Raw genomic sequence first — 6,000 nt, forward strand, 5'->3', positions numbered from 1 at the left:
AAGTAGCGTTCTTTGGTATTTTTGTTATTGTGGTTTGCAGCTTTGTGCTTTGCTGTTTTGATTTAATTTGGATATTTTAACGGCATAAACACGCTATACTGTTTTTTTTTTTTTTTTTTTTTTTTTTTTTTTTTGTGAAGGCCTGATTGAGGATGTTTTAGTCTGATGTCCCGATCTGGTTTGTTTTTGTGCTCTACTTAGCTATTGTGAGTCTTTGTGCATTAAGCTACTCATAATTTGTAAATGTATTAATTTATTTAAGGCCTCTAGTATAGTCTATGCCTACTATGAATTGATTAAAGATTAAAATAAAGTAAAAAGCTTAGCCATTTTTAGTTATGTGGGTTTTGAGATTCCCTGAGTTATTTATTTTCTATAGTTAACTTAATGACCACCGAGCAATTGTGCTCAGTTGAAATTTTGTTGGTTTGTTGTATGTTTAATTGTATGTTTTTGTTCTTTTGTTTTGTTTTTGTTACTGTGGCTTTTTACACCTTCCCCTTATATACCTTTCACCATGGCATCATGACAGGCTTTTCTCTTCTCATTTTCAATGGAATCCACTAAAGGTCTAAAGGTTGTTCACATTAATATCAGGAGCCTTACTTCAGAAATTGATTATCTTAGAACCTGGGTTGCTCAGTACAAACCTAGTATTATTACCATCTCAGAAACTTGGCTAAATAATTATACTTCTGATAGTGATATTGAAATAAATGATTATGTATTGTACAGAGCTGATAGGCTGTCCAGAGGAGGTGGTGTGGCCACATATGTTGATGCAAATCTTAGCTCTGAATGTATTACCCCTGAAGTTGATCCAGTTAACTTTGAATGTATTTTTATTAATATTATTTTTCATGCAAATAAACACTTAATTATTGGCAATATTTATAGACCTCCGTCTGCCCCATCCGATTCCACAAAGTGCATTTTGTCTACTATCAATTCATTAGGCAGGCATAAAGAATTGATTATTCTTGGTGATTTCAATTGCAATTGGCTGAATCGTTCCTCCGCTGGGGATAAAGATTTATTTAGTAGTATTAATCTCTCACAGCTTATTAAGGAACCCACTAGAGTGGATAGCCGGTCCTCCTCTTTGCTTGACTTGATATTGGTTTCTAATCCGGAAAGGATAGTTAAATCTGGGGTTTTATCAGATTGTTTTAGTGATCATTCTGTCATTTATTGTGTCTGGAAAATTAAAATGCCTCATTTTCCTCCGAAATACATTAAAATACGTCAAAGAAAAAATACCAATGTTGATTGCTTTATACAGGATTTGAAATCTATTAATTGGGACAGGTTTCAGCTAATTCCTTTTGTGGAAGATGCATGGACTTTTTTTCACTCTGAACTCATTAATGTAATTGATAAGCATTTTCCGTTTAGAACTATTAGAGTTAAAGGGAAGCACTTACCCTGGATCAGTTCTCATTTACTCAATCTTTTTAAGCAAAGAGATAAGGCATGGGCCAAATACCGTCTTACTAAATCTGCCCCCGACTGGGATTATTACAGATCTCTTAGGAATCAGTGCAAGACCCACACCCGAAATGCTAAATCCAGTTACTATAGAGACTGTTTTCTTAATGACTTTAAAAACCCTAGACAGTTCTGGGATCATTTGAATCGAGTTCTCAATAGGAATATTAAAACTCCTGTTAACCAATTGAAAGTGAATAATGTTACAATTACTGATCCTACCCTTATTGCTCATGCTTTCAATCAGCATTTTACTGCAATTAGTGACTCCAATCATGTTTATTCTCATACTAATGATCATGTCTCAACCTTTTCTTCTGCATCTGGCTCATTTAAATTTAATAAAATTATGCCCATTGATGTTTTTAATACTATAGCTGATCTGAAGGAATATAGTAGTGCTGGTCCAGATGGGCTTGAGGCTAGGTATATTAAACTTGCCGCTCATGTATTGATATTTCCACTCGCTGACCTATTTAATTTGTCTTTGAATACTTTTACTGTCCCCGCTACATGGAAATGTGCGAAAGTTAGCCCTTTATTAAAAACTGGTGATGCTTCTATTATGAATAATTATCGTCCTATCTCTATTATCTGTTCCACTGCCAAAATATTTGAGAAAATTATTTTTAATCAATTATCCAAATTCATTATTCAGAATAATATCTTATCTGCATTTCAATCTGGCTTTAGGCCCAATTTTTCTACCACCACAGCTTTATTAAAGTTTACCAATGATATTTTTTCTGCCTGCGATAAGGGACAGCTAACTGGTGCTATTTTTATTGATCTTTCCAAGGCCTTTGACATGGTGGATCATTACATTCTTCTTGATAAGCTAAATGCAATAGGTCTGAATCAAAGTGCTCTATTATGGTTTAATTCTTATCTTCATAATAGACGGCAGTGTGTTGCTTTTAAAGGTTCACTGTCTGATTATTTACTGGTTGATAAGGGTGTTCCTCAAGGTTCCACTCTAGGACCCCTTTTGTTCTCGATCTTTATCAATGATTTATCACACATCTTTTCCATGAGTAAGATTCATCTTTATGCTGATGATACAGTAATCTATACTGCTGACTCTGATATTCACCAGATCCAGAATAGGTTACAAGTTGACTTTATTATGACTCAAAAATGGCTTCACAGTAACAACTTGGTGTTGAATATGGAAAAGTCCTGTTGTATGTTGTTTGGGACGAGGCACAGAAGACCATGTGCTCTTAACTTACAACTGTATTTTGCTAATGGGTCCTCTATGGTGAGATCTGAAAAATATCTTGGGTTGTGGATGGATTCTGAGCTTACTTTCAAACCTCACATTGACTATATCACAAAGAGAATATATGGTTGTCTCAGTACACTTTATAGATCTGTTAATTGCTTTACATTGGAAGTGAGGAAACGGTTAATTTCCCAGTTGATATTGCCAATTATTGATTACGCTGATATTATCTACATGAACACTAGTGACGCTGCTCTTAAGCCACTTAATGTTGTTTTTAACTCTCTATGTGGATTTGTTCTGAGGTGTCCTTTTAAAACACATCATTGCGTAATGTATGCATCATTGAATTGGCTTCAGCTGAATTCAAGAAGAGACTTTCATTGGTTTCTTTTTATTTTCAAATGTGCCTACTTCGAATGTCCTCCATATCTGAGAGAACTCTTGGTTCCACGTAGTTCTTTGTATCCCCTTAGAGATATGCAATCTCTTGTCTTTACTGTACCAGGAATCTTTTCAGCCACTGGTCGTAAAACTTTTCACTACAAAGCTACTAGTGATTGGAATAATCTTCCTCTTTCCTTGAGGTCCATTTTATCTTTTCGTAGATTCAAGTTAACTTTATTCCAATATCTAAACAATGTGTGTGCATGCTACTGATGTTGGACTGAACAGTAATGCTTGCAAATTGTCTTTTTATGTAACTGTTTAACTGATTTACCTCCTGTTGATTCAACCTCGGTCCTTCTTTTGTGACTCCTTTTTGTTTACTGCATTTCTTGCATTATGGTTCCAATTGTATAATGAGTAAATGTGATGTGCTTTTTGAGACAGTTATAACATGTCAGGGCTATGATTTGTCTTAGGATTGGTGTAATTGTGTAAGCTGCCTAGTAGCTCAATGGTTTTGAGCATTTTTTTGTTGTTGTTGTTGTTGTTGTTGTTGTTTTATGTTTATGTGTACTTGGACCCTCTTGAAAATGAGATGTTGCATCTCAAGGGGCTATCCATTAATAAATTGAAATTGAAATATATATATATATATCAACTTCCTCTCATGTTTCTCTTTGAATGTCCGGGGGCCACATGACTTAAGCAAAAAGCTTTATTTTTGTTTTGTAAATCCATGTAAAGGGACATTTATTTTATACACTCTTGTAGCCTGACTTCGTCATACTCATATTCTAGTCAGAATGTGAGTCTGATACTGCTCAATTGAACTTTGATTATGAGGCGTGTTTCAACCGAACCAGGAAAGAAAATGCCTCTGCACTCAATTGGATAGACCTACAACCAATCAGAGCAACATAGTAAGTGACGTATGTTTTTCATTCATGTTTCCGATCGACAAATGCCTTGATCGCGGTTCTCTGTTCCTCTTTTAAAATGAATGCGCTGTCGATATCTTCTATAACAGACGCGATGGCGGAATCTACACATGATGTTTCGTAAACAAAGTGCGGGAGAAGCACGTTCAAATAATCAATCCAATCAACGTGTCAAACGATTACCATGTCTACACTATCAGCATGAGAGGAAGCTTATATTTATTCACTCTGTCAACTCACCTAACATTCCTTGACAGTTTTCAGCATCCCTCCACTCACTCTCGGCTTGTTCCTCCACAGCCTGGAATACGGGGAGAGTACTTTGGGTTCGGCCCGAATACCGAGCCCGCCCTCTCCTCGGACAGCACCCCAAATATGCATTTATTCTATCTGACTTATTTATAAGTGTGAAATCTAAATTCTCCAGAGGCAGTCATCTTTTCTTTTACTGTCTATGCATCTTTGTTGTAAACGAATTCAACCCAAGCGCTCGTTGATGACGTGCATGATTACGTTACCGTAGCTCAACTGTCCATCATCGATTAAAGCCCGCCCTGCCGGCAATTTGATTGGCTCGGCCTTCTGGAAGCCGAGCATAATTACTCCTCAACGGATCGAGTCCAGACCGAACTTCCCGACCAAAAAATATTGTGGGCGGGGTTCGGGCTGGCACTAACACTCTTGTGTAAAAGATGAAAAATTCTGCCGTAGGCTACTTAATAGTGGATTTCAAGGAAAGATTCTAGAAACGCTTTCTTCAGGGATTGGAAGGTGGATTATCTCAGTTGTTCACTTTGATAGCAATTTTTTTTCAATAATGATGAACATGGGTTCAAGAGTTCTTCAAACAACACAATTCTAGCAGATAATATAGTCATTTATATAAGTAATTAAAAACGTAAATATCCCTCTGCCTTTATTATTTGGTGGCGATTTCAATGAGGCTCCAGATTTATGGCTGATATTATTCAAAAATGATTATTATCAGAATTAACTGGATTAAGTATTGTATTTCTAATGATGGATTACTGTGGTTTTGGATCCTGGTTTTGGTTTTGGATTACTGTGGTTTGGATCTTCAAACATTTTGGTGACCTTCAGTTTTTATTATCTTGTAATTTTAAATGCAGCTAATTACCTATTAAACTCTCAGATTTTTACAAACAAGCTCTAGAATCCTGGAAGATTGCTTTCAAACATCATTTCTCCCCACACACGTGTCTTATGTGGAATAATGAACATGTATTGTGTGGAAACAAATCACTTTTTTTCAAGGAATGGGGGGATCAGAATATTATTTTTGTTTCTGATTTCTTCAGTGCTCAAGGAGACCTTCTTTCTTTTTCTGATTTTATGTCTCTGAAAGGCGCTGTAATTTCAGTAAGAGATTTTAATAAGGTGACTAAAAGTATTCCTGTCAGTTTAAGAACCTTGATAGGCTGATAGGTTTCTTCAAGCGTCTCGGAGACGTTTCCGCAGTTCTTCTGGATTTAGTGTCTCAGTTTCTTCTGTTTCTTCAGACGGACTCGATGATGGTGAGATCAGATCAGACCGGCTGTTGTCAGACTCCTTGTGCATACACTAATCTCACTGTATTAATTACAATTAATGGCAAAAAGAATGTTTGGAAATGTAAACTGATATTTCCTACTGACACACTACAGCAAAAGATATAAATAACTGACTTAAAACCATTTATATATATATATATATGTTCCTACTATGGAAGTCAGTGGGGACCATCAACTGTTTAGTTACCCGTATTCTTCAGAATATCTTCTTTTGTGTTCTGCAGGAGAAAGAAACTCATACAGTTTTGGAACAACTCTAGGGTTAGTAAATGATGACAGAGTTTTAACTTTTGGGTGAACTATCCCTGTAAGTGTACATAAGAATACACATTTCAACATTTTACCTTTTAGTTTTTCTTTCTTTGTAAAGACATTTCTCTATTAACAT

Source organism: Abramis brama, assembly GCF_963993115.1.
Source record: "Abramis brama genome assembly, chromosome: 16".
NCBI lineage: Eukaryota > Metazoa > Chordata > Actinopteri > Cypriniformes > Leuciscidae > Abramis > Abramis brama.